We start from the raw sequence: 23,899 nt of genomic DNA, 5'->3' as shown, positions 1-23,899 counted from the left end.
AATAGGAGGCCAAGGTAACTTCTCAGCAATGTACGAGAATTTTTCTTGCCATAAACTTATCTTAGTTTAGCTAGCATTAAAAGATCTGTTTTAAACTAAATATATATATTCTGGACAGGTATTCTGATTCTAAGTTAAAATAAATCTCAATTTCACTAGCATTTGGCTTAGGGGATAGAGCGTCAGTCTGTGGACTGAGGGGTCCCAGGTTCTATTCCAGTCAAGGGCATGTGCATGGGTTGTGGGCACATCCCCGTTAGGGGGTGTGCAGGAGGCAGCTGGTCGATGTTTCTCTCTCATTGCTCTCTGTCCCTCTTTACCTCCCTTCCTCTGTATAAAAAATCAATAAAATATATTTTTTAAAAAGGGGGGGGGATTGAAAGTTTGCTTAGTCTACCTCTTCACTAGTAGCAGGAACATGATTAATCAGAACAACTATTCTTAAAGTATTTTTAAAGAGTTACAGAGGAGAGAAAAGTGAACTAGTGTTCCTTAGTCTGCTTCTATCCATAGTAAAATAGTCTATAATAGTTGGTCATCAAGCCAGCAGCTTCAGCATCACCTAAGGGCTTGTTGGAAATGCAGAGCCTCAGGCTCCACCCTTGACCTACTGAATCAGACTCTGATTTTAAAAAGTCCCAAGATGATTCATGTGCACGTTAAAAATGTGTATGTATATGTTTAGCTTAAAATTTATGCCATGATTTAAAAAATAAAGGTGAAATTGGGCAAGTATTATTTTTATTGCCCTAAGCAAATGTCTGAATTTATAATACATTTTTTTAATTTGATTTTTGGAGAGAGAGGAAGGGAGAGAGAGAGAAAATATCAATGAGAGAGTGAAACATTAATTGTCTTCCTCCTGCACATCCCCTACCAATGTCTAAGCTCACAACCTAGAATGTGCCCTGAACAGGAATTAAACCACCAACCGTTTGGTTGCTGCACTGGACAATGCCCAACTACCTAAGTGCACATGCCAAGGCTATAATATGTTTTAACTACATAAAACATTTTGTGTGTGAAAGTAAGTAGTCATAAATATCAATCATTTTAATAAACTAGAGGCCTAGTGCACAGATTTGTGCACCAATGGGGACCCTTAGCCTGGCCTGCAACCTCTCGCAATCTGGGACCCCTCAGGGAATGCAGCAGTGCACAAAGTGGCAGGCAGCCAGGGAGCAGGGCCAGGTTCTGTGCTGCTCCCGCTCATCCTAGCCCCGTTGCACCTACCCCCACCTACAGCCACTTGGTAGCGGTGCTGTGGAGGTGGGAGAGGCTTAAGCCACCATAGCTGTGCTCACCAGCCATGAGCCCAGCTTCTGGCTGAATGGTACTCCCTCTGTGGGAGCACAATGACCACCGGGGGGCAGCTCCTGCATTGAGAGTCTGCCCCCTCATAGTCAGTGTGCATCATAGTTACTGGTCAATCAGTTGAGTGGTCAAATGGTTGACCAGTAGCTTAGGCTTTTATATATACACACACATACATATACACACACACACACACACACACACACACACACACACACACACACTAGAGGTCCAGTGCACAAAATTCACACACGGGGCACAGGGAGATCCCTCAGAAATGGCCTGTACCCTTTTACAATCTGGGACCCCTCAGTGGATCCCTACAGGATCAGGCCTAAACTGACAGTCAGACATCCCTCTTAAAATCCAGGACCACTGGCTCCTAACTGCTTGCCTGCCTGTCTGATCATCCCTAACCACTCTGCATGCCAGCCTCATTGCCCCTAACCACTCACCTGCCTGCTTCATCACACCTAACCATTTGCCTGCCTTCCTGATCACCCCTAACACCTCTGCTTCCCAGCCTGGTCACCCCTAACCCCTCTAACTTCCTTCCTGATCACCTCTAACCACTCTGCCTGCCTGTCTGATCACCCCTAACCATTCTGCATGCCTGCTTGATGCCACTAACCACTCTGCCTGGCTGATCACCCCAACCACCTCTGCTTGCCTGATTGCCTGATTGCCCCTAACCACTCTGCCTGAATGTCTGATCTCCCCTAATTGCTCTCCTGCCTGCCTGTTTGGCCCTAACTGACTCTTCCTTGGCCCCCACTACTGCAGCTTCATCCAAAAGGACATCTGGAAGGTTGTTAGGCTTTCCGGTCTAAAGAACACATTATGCTTTTATTATTATACATAGATATGCACTCTTTGGCCAAACTACTGACATTTTTGCCCCAATCTATTACCATCCTAATTCTCAGATTGAGTGGAATTCAGCTGTACTGTTGGGCATAATCCAACATTACAAAGACTTGAAATATTTTGATAGATTATACCGAAAATTAACAAGATAGAGAATTCACTGATTCTGCTCACAACCTAGTGAGCAGAATGGTTAATGAAGAAAAACAGTATAAAAATAACTGCCATTATTAAACAGAATATAAAATGGGTTTCTCCAATTGGCACAATCAGTGTTTTAACATGTTCAGAAAAACAAAGAAAGTATATATTATTGTGGATCCAGATAATTCTTTACAAATAGAAAACTGAAATATGTATGTGCAAAATTTCAGTAAATGGAAATGAAAAAAATGGGGAAAAAGGTTTTGCAGGCAGTGGAAAAGTGCATGAGCAAAAGTGTAGTGGTAGGAACAGATTAGACATAGGCCTTTGGGTGTCTTAGCTACAAAGAAGAATCTATACTAATAAAAGCCTAGGTGGCCCTCATGCCCTTGAGCAACAGCCTCATGTCATCACAAGATGACTGCCCCCACGTCATCACAAGATAGCCACCCCTATGTCACCATAAGATGGCCACCACAAGATGGCTGGCAGGGGATGGCAGTTGTGGGTGATCAGAGCAGCAGGGGAGGACAGGTGGGGAGTAACAGGCAAGCAGGGAAGAGCAGCTGGGGGACACTAGGCCAGCAGGAGAGGACAGTTGGGGGCCATCAGGACAGCACCAGAGGGCAGTTAGAGGTGACCAGGCCAGCAGGGGAGGGCAGTTAGGGGCAAAAAGGCTGGCAGGGAGGGCAGTTACGGGCCATCAGGCCAGCAGTGGAGGGTAGATGGGGGCCATGGGCTAGCAGGGGAGCAGTTAGTTGTTAATCAAACTGGCAGGGGAGTGGTTGGGGGCCATCAGGCTGGCAGGCAGGTGAGCTGTTAAGAGCCAGCAGTCCCAGATTATGGGAGGGATGATCAACTGCTGGTTTAGGCCTGATCCCAGATTGGAGAGAGTGCAGGCCAGGTTGAGGGACACGCCCCATGCATGAATTTCGTGCAGCAGGCCTCTAGTCCTATATAAAAAAAGCCTAATATGCTAAGTGTCTAGTCATCAGGTCATCTGTTCAACCAATCAAAGCATAATATGCTAATGATATGCTAAGGCCACTCAACCACTCACTATGATGTGCAATGACCACCAGTGGGAAAACAGTCTACTGGTCGACCAGTTGTTATGACATGCACTGACCAGTAGGTTAGTTTGCTGCTGGGGTCCCACTGATTGGGATAGAGAGAGGCAGGCTGGACATGCTCTGGAGCCCTCCTGCATTCCCTCCCCAGCTGGCCAACCTCCCACATGTCTCCCTGGACCCAATCTTGTACCAGTGGTGTCCCTTGACCTGGCCTGCATCCTCTCACAATCTGGGACCCCTCTGGGGATGTCAGAGAGCCAGTTTCAGCCCAATCCCACAGTCCAGGCTGAGGGATCCCACTGGTGCACTAGTGAATAATAAGATAACAGGGGTAGATTGTGTGTAGAACATTGAGAGATCATCAAAAGAAAACTAAATACTTTGGCCTTAGTTCAATTGGTTGGAGAGAAACTAACCACTTTTGAACAATAGTGTGACAACATTAAAATTTTTGTAAAAATAAAACTATTAAGTACAGAATGGATTAATGGAAAATAAACTGGAGGAAAGTAGGAGGCTAGCACATAATCCAGACAGGAAATGTTAGAGAACTAAAACAGGTGGTATAATGAAAACAAGGGCAGGCATGATAGAAATGCTAAGACAGATTCAAAATTACTTCATTCAATATTCAAATTACTCCACAGTCTTTGGAAATGCCTATATATGAAATTCTGTCCTAAGCCTGAGGGGACAAAGATTAACAAACAAGATAAAATGGAGGAGAAGGGTGGATGGAAAAAACTGCATGTTCTGTACTCATATGAATGAGTAGCCACCAGAAGAATTTTCAGTCTCATTTAATCAAGTTAACAATTACCTGCCTAGGTGGTCTTGATTACGTGTCCTCAAGTGGCAATCCCTCCCTACTGGAAGTCTGTGAACCAGGAGTAAACTCAGTCCAATTAACAAAATTCAAAATTCAAACCTGTTAGTGTCAAAATGGCACCAGGTTTTACTGGCAGAGTTTGACCTTGTTTCAGCAACCACAGTACTTGAGTTCTGGCTAAGAAAGAATTCAGATCCAAAATTCAAATAAAAGCAAAATATTATTTAGAAAGTCACAGAGGTGGAAAAATTGAGCTGAAGAAGGAGTGAGCCAGTTGGGCTCAGGAAACAATTTACAGAGGCCAAAGAAGGACCCTTGGAGCTTAGGAGAAAGAAAGGCAGAGAGCACATGCCTGGAGGAAGGAGAAATGGAAATGCACTGACGTTCTCCAAGAAGAGAAAGGGCATGCACTGGATTCTCCATCTGAGAGTTTTATCCACTCTCTAACAGCAGGAATTTTAGGCAGGGGGTGGGGAGGCGACCATCCAGGAGTTCCAAGGAGGCCCTCAATGGAATAATCATCAGCTTTCAGCTTTCCATGTGCATCCTTTCAGATACCTGGTTTTTATTAACTGGTCAGTGCCAGGGCAAAGGGTGATAAGTCATAAGTCATAGCAGCTGATCCTAATGTCTTTTCCTAATGACCTTACTGCTTTTCTGAGCCTGGAGCTATAACACAACTGAAGTGTAGATGTTATCTCTAGTTTGATCCAACTCTGGCTCTGTGGTCAGCAGATACAAAGCTTTGTTCTTAAAATTATTAGATGCAGCCCAAACCAAGTTGCTTGGTGGTTAGAGCATCGGCCCACAAACTGAAAGGTGCTGGGTTTGATTCTGGTCAAGGGCATGTACCTTGGTTGCAGGATCCATCCCTGGCACCAGTCATGGTATGTGTCAGAGAAACCAATCAATGTGTCATCCTCACATCACTGTTTCTCTGTGTCTCTCCCACTCCCTTCCACTCTAAAAATCATGGAAAAAAATATCCTCAGGTGAGGATTAACAACAAAAAGATCACTTGATGCAGACCAGACCTTCAGTGACCTGATGAATTAATGTTTAAGAAGTGGTCATGCAAGGTCTTGTCCAGTTACATGAGGCTCTTTTCTGGCTCCCTTGTTCCCCTCTAAGGGGTCTACCACATTACTAGCAACATGAGGAAAGGTCGAGGGAGGGTCAAAACCACATGATCAACAATATGAAAAGTCAGGGAGTCTAAACCACAGACCCAACAATATTCTAGGGGGGAAAAAGTCACCCTGCGGGCAAGGTCTCACCCTAAAATTGTCTGTTTTGTTAAGCACCAGGGGCTTTCCACCCTGGTGACATGCCATAGCTGGCTTACCGTTCATATCCTACTCATGCCTGCCTAACTGCCTATTACAAACCAATGAACAATAACCCAGTAATTTTGCTTATAGGAATCCACCATGAGGAAATAATCATAAATTTTAATGAATATTTACATAAATTTTATGTTAAATTTAAGCATTATTTACAGTATAAAAAAAATAAGTTTTTATCATACCAAAAAAGGAAAGAATTCAGGCCATTCCAAATGGCTTAACGTTAGAGAATCAGAAATGATGGAATACAGGTATATAATTGTATATTAATATTATAAAGCCATTCAAAATGTTGCTTTTGAAAAATACTTGACAACATCTGAAAGTAAATTATTTAGAATGTAACATCTAAAGAGTGGGATGGTATCATTTATGTAGCATATAATACTTTTATGAAAAGTCTAGGGAAACATACTTCAAGAGATTAGTGAACTGGGTATGCTGGTGAGAATGAAAAAAAAATTCATTTTCTCCCTTGCCCTATCTATAGTTTCCACACACTCTATTCAGCACTCATTAATTTTATAATTAGGTAATGTAGTCTATATTGTAATAAAAATATCTGTAAAGGTAAAAAAGAAACCATAAAAGTAAAATCGTACAGCTTTCAGAATATCCTCACTCCATAAAGAAAAAAAAAGTCAATTTTGGATTTCCCAAATGAGTTTGTTAGGAAACTGTTGCTTTCAACAAAAGCATTCTTATCTTGGACAATCAACCTCCAGAAATTCTGATTAGCCAGCTGCCAGGCAGGCTTTGAAACACCTCTGGGAAATCTAAATAAGAGGCTCCACTGTCTAAAGCTCAGGTCAGTTTTCTGCCAGCAGAAAGGCAGGAATTGAAATACCGGATTACAATACATACCATGTAGGACCAGAAAGATGCTATATTTCAATGTGCACTCAGAAAGTTTGCTCAGCTTTTATTTTTTATTTTTTATTTTTTAAATATATATTTTTATTGATTTTGTACAGAGAGGAAGGGAGAGAGATAGAGAGCTAGTAACATCGATGAGAGAGAGTCATCGATCAGCTGCCTCTTGCACATCCCCCACTGGGGATATGCCCGCAACCAAGGTACATGCCCTTGACCGGAATCGAACCTGGGTCCCTTCAATCCCCAAGCCGACGCTCTATCCATTGAACCAAACCGGTTTCGGCTCAGCTTTTATTTTTAAAAAATTAGAAGAGTGTAATCTGGAAATCACGATCAAAATAAAACCATGATCATTTCCCACAGAATGTGTATTTAGGAACAAAACAATAAAAAAATCACTAAATTCACTGTTTGTAAGGAAAGGGGAATAGTTGAACTGGGAAGCAGAAACTTTTGCTCACAAACTAGAATAGGTCAGATAGCTCTAAATATGACAATGTGAATATATATATGTAGACATAATTTTTAAAAACTGTTTTTCCCAAAATAAGCAAATACAGATGTGAAATTCTAAAGAACTTACTACTGGAAGCAAAGTGGGTTATCATCTGGGGTTTACAAAGAATAAATTATGTTCTAATTTATTGGCTTTCTAAGCATTCAAGTTTGTAAATTGCAGACTATATTACAGTAATGGACTAATTCATTAAAGCATTAGAGTGTTATTTTCAATTTTTATATTTTTCATCTAGCACTACATTCTACATATATGCATTTTCCACTTACAAGTTACTATACACATTGAATATAGAGTATTCTAGTAAAAAAAAAAAATAACTTGCACCAGTCCCCTCAAGTTAAATTATTTAACATTCTACAAGACATGCTCTGCTTTCACTAAGTAATTAAGCAATTCCATAATGTCAGCATTTTACTCACTGATACAACTTGCTTTTATCTTCTAACTAAAGGCCTGGTACACAAAAATTCATGCACTCAGAAGGGGGCTCCCTTAGCCAGGCCTCACCTCTCACAGTCCAAGAACCCTCAGGGGATGTCCAACTGACAGCCACAGTCTGGCCTCCCTCTGTGGTAGGCAACCACTGGACTGATCAGGAACTGCACTGGCTGGCAAGCAGCCAGCCCAGCCCCCTGATTGCCCCTCAGCTGCCACCAGTCGCCACCAAGGCTCCTCAATTGCTATTTCCTCCCTCTGCCCCCCGGCATTGCTTTGGCTGGCCTGGTGCTGCTCACTCATCAGCCCCCCTCCCCACCCCACCCTCACCCCCTGGCAACTGATAGTTCTGCCATTTGGTTGATTTGCATATTAAGATTTATTATATAGGATAACAATGCTTCTCACTAAAAGACTATCAAATATAGTAATGGAAATCATTTGTATTATAAAGATGATTCAGTTTCATTGCAAAATTAATTATAAAGACAATGGCTATTATTAATTCGCTAGAGGCCTGGTGCACAAAATTTGTGTGCTGGCAGGCGTCCCTCAGCCTGGCCTTCCCCCTCTTATAGTCTGTGAGCCCTCAGGGGATGTCCTACTGAAAGCGGGTCTAAGCTGCAGTTTGGCCTCCCTCTGCGGAAGGCAACCAGGCCAATCAGGGGAATGTGCTGCCCCCATCACTCTGCTGATGCTGCCACCATTGGCCGCCGTGAATGTTGGCCCTCAGCCCTCGTTTCTTAGGGCTGGCCCCACTGCCACTCTGCTGCACCACCACCTCTCCCATGCTGCTGGCCCTTGTCCCTCGCAGCTGCCACAGATGACAGCCCTCAGCTCTCATAGCCATTGCAGCTTTGTCTGGAAGGACATCCAGAAGGACACCCAGAAGATGTCTGGTCTATCTGGCCTAGTTAGCTTATTACCCTTTTATTAATATAGATGGGAAACACTAAACTTTATCTTTTAAACATCCAATTATTCCATTAAATATGTCTATGGGTGAATAACAGAAAACTATCATCTTCATACAAGTGGAAAACAGTGCTCAAAATACAAAACACTTACCTGGGGCTTACTGGGTGTACCAGTTAGTAATAGATTTTGTAATCAAAGAACACACAATAGTTTCAAGAGAAACATCAAAAATACTTTATTCAAAGTAATGTCCATCACTAGCTACACATTTCCCCCATATTTCAGGTAATTTGTGGATACTCTCCCAATAGAACTTTTCTTGTTTTGAGGCAAATCATTCAGAGGCCCAATTTTCCACTTCTTCGTATGTTTTGAAGTGCTGCTCAGAAAGGGCGTGTGCCATCGATCAGAATAAGTGGCAATTTGAAGGAGCAAGGTCTGGTGAATACGGCAGGTGGGTTAATACTTCCCAAACAAGATCTTTTAATGTGTCTTTAACTGGTTGTGAAGTGTGTGATGGTGCATCACCATGAAGCAAATTTACTGTTTTAGAACATTCTGATCATTTCACGATCAAAGTGTGGTTCAAATCGAATATTTGTTGTGAGTATTAATAGTTTCACCTGGTTTTAGAAGCTCATAATACACCACACCTTCCTGATCTCACCAAAGGCAGAGCATTGTCTTTTTTCCAAAGTGAGTTGGCCTTGCAGTTGATGTTGATGGTTGACCTGGATCAACCCATGATTTTGTGCATTTGGGATTCTCAAAATAAATCAACTTTTCATCCCCAGTCACAATTCAATGCAAAAAAGACTTTTTTGTGCCACTGAAGCAACATTTTACTGATGACTTGTTGGTTTTCCATTTGTCTTTCATTCAGTTGATATGACATCCATTTTCCTTCCTTTAAAATCTGTTCCATTGCTTGTAAATGATCAAAAACTTTTTGCTGAGCAAAGTTTAATATTTCTGCAAGTTGTTTTTGAGTCTGACATGCATCTTCATCCAAAATACTTGTAATTGTTGGTGTTCAAACTTTTTCGGCTGACCTGGACGATCTTTGTCTTTCACATTGAAATCATTACTTTTAAAGCATTTAAACCAGCATTCACAAGTATCTTGAGATAGAGCATGTTCACTATAAGCTTCCTGAAGTATTTAGCAGCACTTTCTTCAAAATAATGAATTAAAACTTCATGTAAATGCTCTTTTTTGGAACAAAATTCCACATTATTAAGTGTAAAATATCTATGATATCAACAACTTCAGGAAATTTGACATACAAAGTTTTGAAGCTTGTTGTCAATACAAGAAAATAGCATTCATATCAAATTGTATATATATCAACATATGTGTAACTCCATTTCTTTAAAAAAAAAAAAAAAACATTATCTGGTACACCTAGTAACAAAGATAAACAAAAACAAAAAAAGCAGGTTCTTACAGGAAGCTTTGGATGCACTAAGAAGAAGTTCAAATTTTCTGGCCATTAATCAAACAATGTTAGATATATGTATGCAAATAAATACCATGTGCTCAATCCCATCTCTCTATATAAAAAGCCAGTGTCATGATAACCAGGACAACTAAATGACCAGTCACCATGTGGTGCTTTGAGCACTTCTTGGTCTCACCCCCACAGCCACAGGCTCAGATCACAGCAAGGCAGGTGGCTGGCAAGGCAGTGAATGCAGCGAGCAGTGACAGGCGGGTGGGAAGGGCTGCCAGCAGTGTAGAGCTATGGTGCGCTAATCACGTGCTGTGCCTCTAGTAAGCAAATACCAGTGATATTATGGATTCTGAAAAGTATTAGATTGACAATATGAGATACTGAAAATATAGTTAACAAATATTTTCTGAGCTACTACTTTATGCCAGGCTATATTCTAGTTTCTGAGGATACAGTGGTAAATAAATGAGCCCAGAGATTTGTTCTCATAGACCTTTGATACTAATTGAAAAACAAATTTACAAATAATTTCAAAATCCTAAATCAACCACTGGCTTATTTATCCCTATCATCTAGTTCTTTTTGCTTCATTGTATAAAATATTTCCTTCCACAAATGCAGTATCTTTTTGGGAACCAGGGGGAATTAAATAGGAGTAGGGCCTCTGTGGTATCAATATGAAATACTCTCTCAGTGACTGAGAACAAATGCACAGAAGCCTGTGAGTCAAAGTCAATTACATGGAATTTCTCAAACTACCCTGACTTCACAAATTTAAAATAAACTAAAAGGTTCTTTTTAACCAAATGCCAAATGCCTTCTGTGTACAGCTAACCAAAGTGAAGTGGTCTATCTTTAAATTTTCAATTACAAAATGCAATCAATTTCCAATATTCTCTTTTCCATCTATTCACTGAAAGTACATTCCATTAAAATATGCTTATTTGTTAAAAAATATCCCTGGCCACTTAAAACCTCAGAACTTTCCAGTACATGTCCTTTACAATGTTAAAAGCTAGCTTGACCTAACAAATCCAAGTTACTCAGTGTGGAATATTTTTTATAGAAAAACATTTGTACTTTCTTACAATTCTCTCTATATGCGTATTGTGGGAAGAACTAATGGAGTTGCCATTTGAAAGGGAAGTATTTTGGCTCAGTGACATTTAACTCTGCTTCCCTAATTATCACCTGCTGTTTTTGTACTTTGCTTTTAATCTAACCAAATTGACTTATTTTTTATCCTACTGCTAGAGAAAGTACAGTAAGTTTTCTAAGTAATCTCACATAATATCTTCTTTACTAACACAAAACATTCTACTTGTACTCCCTCATTTCCCCTAGAGTTAGAAATGATAGCTGATAAATAATGAGGTTAGAATGGAGATTTCATTATATACAAAATTTCATTGGTTAATTATGATACCTTCTGGTATGTTTTAGGATTTGGAACTATTCCTGATGGCAAAGGGGCTGTTCCAATGCAAACCTCTTAACAAGCTCAAGGCAGAAATTATATATAAGAGCAATCATTTTTGTAACAAATATTGTCAAAATGTACCCATTCCAGCCCGGCCAGTGTGGCTCTGTGGTTGAATGTCCACCTATGAACCAGGAGGTCATGGTTTGATTCCCAATCAGGGCACATACCAGGTTTGTGAGCTCTATCCCCAGTGTGGGTGGTTCTATCTCTCTCTCCCATCTTCTCTGAAATCAATTAAAATATATTTTTAAATTTACCCATTCCACATCAAAGGGCTAGCCTGTTGAATCAAACATAACTTGAGCAAATTATGGCTCTACCACTTATAGGTAAGATAATGTGGTAAAATTAAATTAACTGTGTACCTGTTATTACTTGTAAATGAGTCATTTTAACATCACACAAATAGTGATGGTGCTTGAGAGAGCAAATGAATACATAGAGTAAATGCTCAATATATATTATCCATTATTTGTCATGACTGTTTCCAATTAGCACATAATCATAATTTATGAGTTTTCCTACCTTTATACATTCATCAAATACTTGTGGAATAAGAGATGTATAAGAGATGGCATCAATTCACTAGGGAAAATAACTTTTGTAAGTAGAATGGCTCCATCATCTAAGTCCTAGAGTAAAAACTGGTGGACTATAGGAAAAGCCTAAAGATAAACAACCCAGATGTGAATCTCTCAGTTATTCATAAATAAATATACATAAATAAAGCATTTATTATGGAAAAGTGCTGTCAGCATTATATTATACTAGAAGCCTGGTGCACAAAATTTGTGCATGGGGGTGTGCATCCCTCAGCCCAGCCTGCACCTTCTCCAATCTGGGACTCCTTGAGGAATGTCCAACTGCCCGTTTAGGCCTGATCCTGGTAGGACTGAGCCTAAACAGGCAGTCAGAAATCCCTCTCACAGTCCAGGACTGCTGGCTCCCAACTGCTCGCATGCCTGCCTTCCTGATTGCCCCTAACCGTTTCTGTCTGTCAGCCTGATCACCCCCTAACCACTCCTCTGCCAGCCTGATTGATGCCTAACTGCTCCCCTACCAGCCTAGTCACCCCTAATTTTCCTCCTCTGCCTTCCTGGTTACCCTTAACTGAACCACCCCTGCAGGCTTGATCGTCCCTGCTTGCCTTCTTATGTCCACATGGGGGTAGCCATCTTTTGTGTTGGAGTGATGGTCAATTTGCATATTATTCTTTTATTAGTTAGAATTAGATACGATAGAGGCCTGATGCAGGGGTGGGGGGCAGCTTATTTGCCCTGAAGGGTGTCCCAGATCAGGTTGGGGGTTCCCTTGGGGTATGGGGCAGCCTGGGCGAGAGGCTTATGGTGGTATGCAGGTTGATCACACCCCCTGGCGACCCAAGCGGAGGCCCTAGGAGGCCCTGGTATCTGGGTCTTATTTATCTTCTATAATTGAAACTTCATAGCCTTAACCAGAGGCCAAGGCTGGTCAGGGCAGGCAGAAAGCTTGGCTTCCTCCATTGCCGGGGAAATCTAAGCACCTTGCTCCCTCTGTGGTTGCAGTCACCTTGGTTGGGTTAAATACTTACTCCTGATTGATTGGTGGGCTCATTCATATAGCAGAGGAATGTCAATTTGCATATTACTCTTTTATTAGATAGGATATGATAGATAGTATCATGGCAACACCAGGTATCATATGCAACATCAGAAGAACGTGTGTATTGTTTAACAAAACACCATCACAAACAATTGCAAGATAACTGATGGGAAAAGAGTTTTATGTGAAATAATCTCCAATATTGTAATATTCTAAATGAAAACTGAACATAGTGCTCAAGCCGCATGCTAAGTGTAGTTTCTCATCACTAGTAGAGGCATGCCAATGAATCATACAAGAAGTAGCAAACTTTAATATATTTTCCAAATTATGGAGACATATTCTGCTTTTGACATTACTATCAAAAGTCCACTTGTAAAAGGCGAAAGACATGCGGTCTGAAGAGAAACCAGAGCATATAAGTACAACCAATGGACATAAAACTCTGGGGAGGGAGGGTATGTGTGGGAGAGAGGGAGGGGGGCAAAAAAAATCAATAAAATATATTAAAAATAAAAAAATAAAAAAATTAAAAATTAAAAAAAGTCCACTTGTATATGAGTTTGGGGTTTCTAACTTCCACCAATCAATTTGGGGTTCCCAATTATACACACAAATTAATAATAAATAATTCTTTATGAAAATGTAAATTAGAACCTCACAAAAGTGAAAATAATCAAATGGGAAACAATAATGGAGAAAGGTACAAGTGAAAAAGGGAATGACCATCAAAAATATCTATATATAAAACCCTAATATGCAAATAGAGTGGCAGAACAACTGAACAATTGAATAACCAGTTACTATGACGTGTGCTGACCACCAGGGGCCATGTGTGGAATATGGCAGTCCTGGACAGCAGGTGGCAGAGTGCAGAATATGGCAGGTGTTACCGTGGTGGGATGGCATAGCAGGTGAGCAGGGATGCCAGATCAAGGTGGTGTGCTGGTCACTGTCATTGGGGTGAGGCTCTGGGGGTTACTGAAAATTATTTTCTCCCTTGCACCACAGTCCCACCCAGTGCTCGCACCTACTTCCAGTACTGGCCACACTCATACCCACTGCCAGCACCCAGCACTGGTCCCAATTGCTTGGTGCCATCAGTGGGTGTGAGCAGTGGCTGTTGGCCCTGATAACCCCTGAGGGCTTTTCAACCTCCCCCTGCTCCTGAGTGGCAATCAGGGCAGCAGCTGCCACTCACACCTACTGCTGGTGCCGGCCCCATTCACTCCGCATTGTCAGCGAGTGCCAGCGCTGTCATCACATGGGAGCGGTGGCAGCAGGAGCACGGCTGCTGGCAGAGAGGGGACCAGGTGACTTGGTTGGAGAGGCCAGGTAGGGGCAAGGATGGCCAGAGACCTGCCCCTGTGCCCTCGCAGCCTCGCAGCCCACAGTTCCTTTCAAGGTACATGAATTTGTGCACTGGGGCCCTAGTCATATAATAAGCAAATATTAAGAGAATGGTGAGAGTAATGTTTTACATAATCCTATATAATTAAATGTTACTATGCAAATAGAGTGAACAGAGGAACCAGTCCCTATGATGTGTGCTTATCACACATGGGACATGGCAGGTGTCAGCCAGGCAGGATGGTGGAAAAGGTGAGAGACAGCACCAGACCAACATGGGGCACTGGTCATTGGAGTGAGCCTCTGGTAGTTACTAAAAATTATTTGCTACCTAGGGCAGCAGTCTTACCCATGGCTCAGACCTGCCTCCAGTGCCTGGTGCTGGTCCTGATCCTCAGTGCCTTCAGTGGGTGCGAGAGGCGGCTGTCAGCCCCAATCACCCTCGAGGGATTCTCTATCTTCTCCTGCTCCTGAGAGAAATCAGGGCAGCAATCACCACTCACACTTGCTAATGGCACCAGCCCCACTTACACCCATTGCTGGGACCAGCACCAATTGCTCTGCACTGTCAGCAGGTGCGAATGGTGCTGGTGCCATCAGAGTGTGGGAGCAGCACCAGCAGGAGCGGGGCTGCTGGCAGATGGGACCCTGGGGCCACAGCGGAAGGGGCCACAGTGGCAGGGGCCTGGTGGGGGTGCAGAGGATGAGCTGAGACCCCATGCCCACCACAGCCTCAATGCCCACAGTTCCGTTCAAGGTGCACGAATTTGTGCACTAGGCCCCTAGTATAATATAATCATAATGTTAAAAAGGCATAGAACATAATTCAAGTGATTAATTTTCATAGAAATTTTACATATATTCAAGAATAGAAGATATTATTTTGAATAATAGAATTTTATGTGCCTGTGTTGAAAAATACTGCATACATGGAGGTTTAAGGTAGAATAAAGAACACCGTTAAGTTAGAGAAAGAGAAATACCATATGATTTCCCTTATATGTGGAATCTAAAGAACAAAATAAACACAGACACAAAGTTACGTAGAACAATCTGATGGTTCACAGAGGGGAGGAGTTTGAGGTGCTGGGTAAAAAAAGAGAAGGTGAAGTAATAAAGAAGTACAAATTAGTTGTTACAGAATAGTCACAGAGTTATAAATAACAGCATATAGAATATAGATAATAATATCATGATAAGTATGTACGGGGCCAGGTGGGTTATTGAAATAACGGGGAAACCACTTTGTAAAGTATATGATTGTCTAACCACTATGCTGTACACCTGAAACTAATACAGGATAATACTGAATGTAAACTGTAATTGAAAAAAATTAAATAATCAAAATATAAATTAGCATGGTAACTAGTGACAGAGAACTAGACCATTTTTCTATGATCCTATATAGTCTTGGATCTTAACTATCAGCAAAAAAAAAAAAAAAAAAAAAAAAAAAAAACTCTTTTATCTTCTCACCACAAATCACAAATATTGATACCTATACCCATCCACTTGTTCTTTGCTACTCTTAGAATTAAAGTGTTCCCATTCAAATTAAGGAAAATCTCTTAACTGTATCATCACTTGCTTTCTATTGAATTATCAATCTTTCCTCAGCTTACAAACATACTTTTTTAACTCCTAGTTGAAAGACAAAGCAAATTTAAAAAGTAAAACATTGGTAGTATAGAGGTTCAAAAGTATTCACCTCAAGATGTGCCTCTGTAGTGAGCAGAATATTTTGAGCTAAAGGCAACTGAGACCTTTCAGGCTCAAACTCCTACACTCCCTTAACTACTTAGAAAAATTTGAATTAGGAACCCTGTCTGTAATAAGATATTATCAGACACAACCTTTTTTGGACCTATATATGGAAAAGGGCAAACTTCTAAATACTGAATGCCTGCTCTTCTTATTGTCCTGTTCCCTTTAATGACTTTCCTCCCCTCTGAAACAAAAAGTTGTGTTATCTCATACATAGCTCAAAATGTCACATAGACCTCATTTTTCCCTTTACTGTCTCTTTCTCTCTTGTGTATGTACAGTTCTTATAAGTATAAATGTAATTAATCTTGTTAATCTAATTAATGTCTATTTGAATTTTAGACAATACCAAAGAGCCTACATTATGCTGTTAAACTGGTTCTCCAAAAGAAAGATAAAAAATCAAAGAAACAAGCAAAACAACAAAATCCCTGATGTGTGGCTTTTTTCAATTTCTATGGTATAAATCCTCCCACCATGGATGATTTCAAGTTACCAATAGTTTAATAACACTTAAGCAAAATTCCTGAATATCTAACAATGGTGATATCATTCCAGCACACCACACCTATTATGAGGGTCACTCCCTTATTTTTTCCATCCTCTTAAATTCCTGTTCCTCTTCACAACAAAATATTTCAAATGTATCATCTACGCTCTTTGTACCTATTTCCCCACCCTCCCGCTTATCATTCAACTTATTTACATATTGTCATTATATGTCAGGCACTGTTTCACATGCTAGGAATATAGCAATGAAAAAAAGCAATACCCCTGCCTTCATGGAGCTTAGATTTTAGTTGAAACGACCTATATAATAAAAGCCTAATATGCAAATTGTCCTCATGGGCAGTCTTTTGACGTTGAGTTGAACCAGAAGACCAAGAGTTCCACCACTCACTATGAAGTGCACTGACCACCACGGGGCAACGTGGAACATGGTGAGCATCAGAGGCACAAGGTGACACCTGGGTAGGGGGCTGTGACCTCTCACCGGCTACCTGGAGGTGGGAGTGACAGGGATGTAGGTGCAGTGAGAATGCAGGGTATCTGCCAAGCTCACTCTTACTCTACCTTCTACCCTCCCCTGGGATGCCAGGGCTTGTGTGCCAGGGAAGAGCCTGCGCTCAAGTGTCAGGCACCTGCAAGGAGCCCACCCCGCATTCACACAACCTCTTCAGGGAGAGCTGGGCCGCAGTTGCTAGGACCACAGGGACTGGTCAGGCTCCCTGTAGGTTCACGCAGGAGTCAGTCTTCGAGGCTGGCCTGGAAAGAGCATGCTGCCTGCCCAGCTTCTGTGTGGCGCCACTGGGTGGCCCACAGTCCCACACTGCATCCCAGCCCAGTGTCCAGCCTTGCTCACCACATCTCCACGTGGGGTCTCAGGCACTATGACTCAGGTGAAGGGCGGTGTACGGGGGTGCACAGGAACCCAGGTGTTGCCCAAGGCCCAGAGGTCAGCTAGGACCTGCTCGTCCATGCCAGGTGTTCATGCATCACTCTCTGGCCAAGCCTAGGGACTTCACCCATGCACGAACTTCGTGCACCTGGCCTCTAGTAGAGAATAAATAAAAACAAATCCTCACTCAGATTTCATGTGCTACAGAGAACAATATAATGAGTAAGGAGTGGGTAGGATCAATATTTTAAAAAGGATGAGCTCAGAGGGCTTCTCTAGGTAACACTGGATCAGAGAACTGTTTTGTGCCTCTCTTCTGTGTTAATAGTTGCAATATTACCAAGGCTAATGAACACTTTTCTATATCCATCTTACTCTGTAGCTCCCAGTAGCACTCTTTCATTCTTAGGCTGCTTTATTTATTTTTATTTTTATTTTTATTTTTAAAATATATTTTATTGATTTTTTACAGAGAGAGATAGAGAGTTAGAAACATCGATGAGAGAGAACCATCCATCAGCTGCCTCTTGCACACCCCCTACTGGGGATGTGCCCACAACCAACTTACATGTCCTTGACCGGAATCGAACCTGGGACCTTTCAGTCCGAAGGCCAATGCTCTATCCACTGAGCCAAACCGGTTTCGGCAGACTGCTTTGTTTTTCTTGGATTCTTTAACACTATAGTTTTCAGGTTTTATTGCTATCTAGTCACACTTTCTCAGGATCTCTTTCTGTCCAAACCTATTTAAATGATATGAGATTTTGGAAATACTTAGAGGTTGGGTCTGGGACTTCTCTAGCTACACTTAACTCTTCTCAAGGGTGATGTCATCCAATTTTCCCTCCCCATCTCTCTTAAATATTGCCTCTATGCTAATGATTTCCAAATACCTATCTGTAGCTGAGACCTCTCCCTTCAGGAGACATTTCAAATTTATTATGGACAATATAAGGCTCTCACTTTCATTTATAACCATTAGTCTCCCCATTAATTACCATCTCCAAACATAGCAATAACATTTTGCACTATGTCAGGTTATAAACTTAGGAATTATCCTTCATTTTCCTTTTTTCTTCATTACCTCATTTGATCCATTAACAAGCTATGTCTTTTCTGCCTCTAAAAGAAATACATGCATCCACTTATCTTCATGTTCAAAATTACTATTTCACCCAAACAATGATCCTTGCTTTCTGGGATAATTACATTCACATACTAACTGTTCCCAAGTCTTTAAATCCATTCTATATACAATAGCTAGAATTATCATTTCAATACAAAATTAAATTTTAACATCTTCATACTTAAAAGCCTTCAAAAGTCTCTCCTTTCTTTAGAATAAAACCAAACTACTTCCATTCCCTACAAGGTACTACACGTCCCAATCCTGCACATTTAGCCAATTGCAACCTATATTTGCTTATCTCTTTCTTTCCCACTACCATTCAGAAATATCAGCCTTCTTGGAAATAACACAGGCCTTTTTATACCTCTTGGCTTTACACTTGCTCTTCTTTTTATTTTTAACTAGAGGCCCAGTGCACAAAATTCATGCATGGGTAGGGTCCCTAGAGGCTTCTGACTGTTGGCCAGGGCCTCTCTTCATTCTGCACTGCCCCTGGTGGTCAGGGCATGTTGTAGCAAGCAACTGAACCCTTGGTCAGTTGAACTCCTGTGGGGACAATTTGCATATTACCGTGTTTCCCCGAAAATAAAACATCCTCCGAAAATAAGACCTACTTACAGATTTCCTTCTGAGTGAAATATAAGGCATCCCTTCGAAAATAAGGTCCCCCCTAGGCTCTGTCTCAGAATGAAAATTAATTTACCGTAAACTGGTCGCTAGGGCCGCCCTGACTGGCATCTATTAACCAGTGACGTTATGCGGAGTCCTGATGTCACTGCTGTGTGGAGGCGGAGCGGAGGTCTGAGTGAGCGGTGAGCACAGGGTGGGGGAGAGGAGGAGACTTTCTCAGATGCATGTAGAAGAACAGGAGGATTAGAGCAGACAGGACGCGGCAAAGTTGCTGAGTGCTGGTCTGTTTCTGGTGACACTCTGATGCTCGCGGCCGCCCTCATGATGACTGAAGGTTCTCAGTCAGTGGCAGACCCTGCTCCAGCCCAGATCCAGGCCCCAGCAAGCCCAGTGACAGTCCCCAGGCAGGCCCCAGAGGGCAAATGTCTGATAAAGGGGTAGGGGGGATGTCTGGTGAAGGTGTTCAGTGGCACAGGGGTGGGGGGAAGGGGATCACTTAAAATGACACAGGAGGACCAAAGGGGGCAATCAAAATGACACAGGAGAATCAAAAGGGGTTACTAAAATCGTAATCCCCCCTCTGATTCCCCTCCCCCCACCTTGATACCCCAATTCCATTTTTTACCCCTAGAAATGAGTGCAAAAAGAAAAGGCTACTCTGTGGAGTACAAGAAAGGAATCGTGGAAGACTCTTGGGCCAAAATCTTACTGCTTTCTGCAAAGAGAAGATGTTGAGTATCCGATTGGCCAGAAAATGGCGAGCAGAGTATGGTAACCTCATTGAACAAGTGGACAAGGGAAATGCTAAAAAGTGCAAGTGTGGATCAGGTCGGCAACCATTATTTTCCGAGCTGGAAGACCTGATCTGTGAATGGGTTGTTGACAGGAGAGCAAAGACTTTGGTTGTGAATAGGGCTGACTCAAGAATTTGCCCTTGCAATGGCACCACAGTTTGACATAGCCCCCGAAGACTTCAAAGCATCACAACACTGGCTGGATAATTTCCTTCAGCGAAGTGAACTGTCTTTAAGAAGATCTACAACATTGTTTAGGTTGGAAGATACTCAAGTTATTAAGCGAGCACTTGCATTCAAGTCCTTTATTGATGATGCTGACTTCTCTAAATACAGTCTTTCCAACATGATTGCTATGGATGAAACTGCAGTGTTTATGGGCCAATCATCTCAAACAACAATTGAACAGCGGGGTGCCTCCTTAGTGTACATTCCCTCCACTACTTACGAAAGTGCACGTGTTTCCTGTATTTTGGCAATTCGTCTGGATGACACTAAAATACCACCTTTAATCATTTCTAAGGGCAAGAAGGAAAAGATTGAATGTGTTTTGGGCATTTTTATTCTTGAAACTGAAAAAGCCTGGGCATATAACAAGCAGTTATAAGGAAGTGGGTCGATTTAATGCTGCCGCTTGTTATGCGAGGGAGCCAAAGAGGTCTGCTAGTCTGGGATGCAGCCAGCACTCACCATGCTAAAGACATGAAGACATTTCATCACGAAAGAAAAATAGATCAGATAATGATTCCCGCAGGAATGATGGCCTATCTCCAGACTCTTGATATTGCAATAAACAAGCCATTCAAACACAATTTGTGCATGGAAATTAATGACTACATTGAAAATATAATGGAGAGAAATCAGCGTGGAAACTTTGTGAAACCTAAATTGCAAGAAGTTGTGACTTGGGTGAAGAATTCATGGGAGAAAATCACTGACAGTTGCATTGCAAATGCACTGCGAGCAGGCTACCTTGACAAGAAGTACTCATTTAAAGACAGTGCTATTGCTAAACATGAGAGATTTGGTCCACTGTTTCTGAAAGAAATGGAGTCACAGGAAATTCAGGAATTGGATTGTTATGATGATGTTCCAGAAGATGATGACAGGATTGTCATTGAATAAATGAGTAAATTCTTGATACTGTAGGATTCACAGTTTGTCTGGTTTGTGTTGACAACTACTGTACTACCATACCATATACAGGTAATAAATTTCCTTTATTTTCATTTAACAATAAATGTGTACCATATTCTTCTTCATGGAAAAATAAGACATTCCCTGAAAATAGAACCTAGTGCATCTTTGGGAGCAAAAATTAATATAAGACACTCTCTTATTTTCAGGGAAACAGGGTAGGCTTATATATAGAGATATTTTCCCCATCTTTCTGTACTTTTTAAAAATATATATACTTTATTGATTTTTTTTTACATAGAAGAAGGGGGAGGGATAGAGTGTTAGAAACATCAATGAGAGAGAAACATCAATCAGCTGCCTTTTGCACACCCCTCTCCAGGGATGTGCCCACAACCAAGGTACATGCCCTTGACCGGAATCGAACCCGAGACTCTTCAGTCCGCAGGCTGACACTCCATCCACTGAACCAAGATGGTTAGGGCTTTCTGCACTTTTGATTCCTGCTTATCCATTAGGTTTTAGCTCATTTAGCATTTCTTCAGAGAAGCATTTCTTTTTTTAACATAAATGTTTATTGATTTCATAGTGGAAGGGAGAGGGAGGAAAAGATAGAAACATTGATGAGAATCACTTATTGGCTGCCTCCTGCATGCCCCCCATTGGGTATCAAGTTCACAATTCAGGCATGTGCTCTTGAGTGGAATGAAACCCAGCGCTCTTCAGTCCACAGGCCAATGCTCTACCCACTAAGCCAAAGGTAGTATTTAGCTCCCCGAAAAATTATGTTAAAGAGATTCAATTTGATATTTCATTACTTTTAGTTTAGCATCAATTATGTTTTCTCATTTATCCTTCAACACTCTCTTATGAGTTAAGAATATTATACAAGGTCATATACTAGTAAATAATAGTCTAATTAATCCAGAAAAAAAAGAGAGTCCTGAGTTCACATCCCAGTTCTCTTCTTTCATGACACTGAACAAGTTCAAACAGACTGAGCCTTACCTTCCTATGGTATCACAGAAGTTTTTTTTTTTTTTTAAATATATTTTATTGATTTTTCACAGAGAGGAAGGGAGAGATACAGAGAGCCAGAAATGTCGATGAGAGAGAAACATCGACCAGCTGCCTCCCGCACATCCCCCACCGGGGATGCGCCCGCAGCCCAGGTACATGCCCTTGACCGGAATCGAACCTGGGACCCTTCAGTCCGCAGACCGATGCTATACCACTGAGCCAAACAGATTTCGGCAATCACAGAAGTTTTTATTAAATTATTATTATAATTATTATTTAAATATATTTTATTGATTTTTTTTACAGATAGGAAGGGAGAGGGAGAGTTAGAAACACCAATAAGAGAGAAACAGTGATCAGCTGCCCCCTGCACACTCCCTACCAGGGATGTGCCCACAACCAAGGTACATATCCTTGACTGGAATCAAACATGGGACCTCTCAGTCCACAGGCCAACACTCTATCCACTGAGCCAAACTGGTTAGGGCTTGAATTATTACTTTTTTATTAAATGTATTGGGATGACATTGGTCAACATGAATATATAGGTTTCAGATGTGGGTTTCTATGTTACAAGATCTATATCATATATTACACCATGTGCTCACTACTCAAAGTTAAATCTTCTCCTGTCACCTTATATTAGGGCCCTCTTCTTCCCCTCCTGCTTCCCTCTGGCAATCACCACACTGCTGTTCATGTTCATGAGTTTCAGTTTCATATCCCACAAATAAGTGAAATTCTATGGTTCTTAGCTTTTTGTGACTGGCTTATTTCATTTAATATAATGTTCTCAAGGTCCCTCCATGTTGTTGCAAATGGTGCTTTCATCATTTTCAAGGTTTAGTAGTATTCCATTGTGTATATGTAACGCATCTGCTTTATCCAGTCCTCTATCACAGGACACTTTTGTTGTTTCATGTCTTGGCCACAGTAAATAATGCTGCAATAAACATAGGGATGCATATATCTTTGAAAATACATGATTTTGCAATTTGGGGTATATACTAAGGAGAGGAATTGCTAGGACATATGGTAGCTCTATTCTTAATTTTTTTGAGGAATCACCAGACTGCTTTCCACCATGGTTGTACCAGTCTACATTCCTACCAGCAGTGAATGAGAGTTCCTTTTTTCTACAAGGTCTCTAATACTTGTCTTGTTGATAATGGCCACTGTAACAAGTATAAGGTGGTATCTCATTGTAGTTTTTATTTGCGTTTACCTAATTGCCAGTGAGGCTGAATAACTTTCCATATATCCATTGGCTGTCCATATGTCTTTTTAGGGGAGGTTTATTTTCAGGACCTCTGCCCACTTTTGATTGGGTTATTTATTTGTTTAGTGTCAAGTTTTATGAGTTTTTTCTATATCTTGGAAATTAAACCTTTGTCAGAGCTACTATTTGCAAATATCATCTCCCATGAAGTTGCATATATGCCATAGGTGTTTTTTTTTAAGTGCATCTGATCTTCGTCTTCCTTTGCCAATTCAGACCTTTACTCTTTCCCCTTTCATGGTTTTGTTGTCATAATTTGTCTGTGTTTATAAGTTGTTTGATGACCTCACTCATGGTGCTGTGACTTTATATTTTTATTCGAAGTAATATAACTCCCTTTAGTAATTCCTGCAATGGATGTTTTCTGGTGATAAAACTCCTCAGCTTCTGTATATATGGGAATGTCATTATTTCTCCTTCATATTAAAAGGATAATTTTGTTGGATATATTATTTGTAACTGGTAATTTCTCTCTTTCAGACATTTGAATATTTGGTTCCACTCTCTCCTGGCTTATTGAGTTTCTGTTGAGTAGTCAGATAAAATCCTGATGGGTTT

General features: G+C 41.2%; 1 protein-coding gene across 3 annotated transcripts in view; it reads right to left on the bottom strand.

The window, feature by feature from the left end:
- DMD (dystrophin) overlaps positions 1-23,899 on the bottom strand; it is a 2,141,216-nt gene that overhangs the window by 1,619,221 nt on the left and 498,096 nt on the right. The window lies entirely within an intron of this gene.

Source organism: Pipistrellus hanaki (assembly GCF_964339955.1).
Source record: "Pipistrellus hanaki genome assembly, chromosome: X".
In the NCBI taxonomy this organism is placed as follows: domain Eukaryota; kingdom Metazoa; phylum Chordata; class Mammalia; order Chiroptera; family Vespertilionidae; genus Pipistrellus; species Pipistrellus hanaki.
Note: the sequence above shows the minus strand (reverse complement) of the source record. Positions and strands in the feature narration are given on the sequence as shown.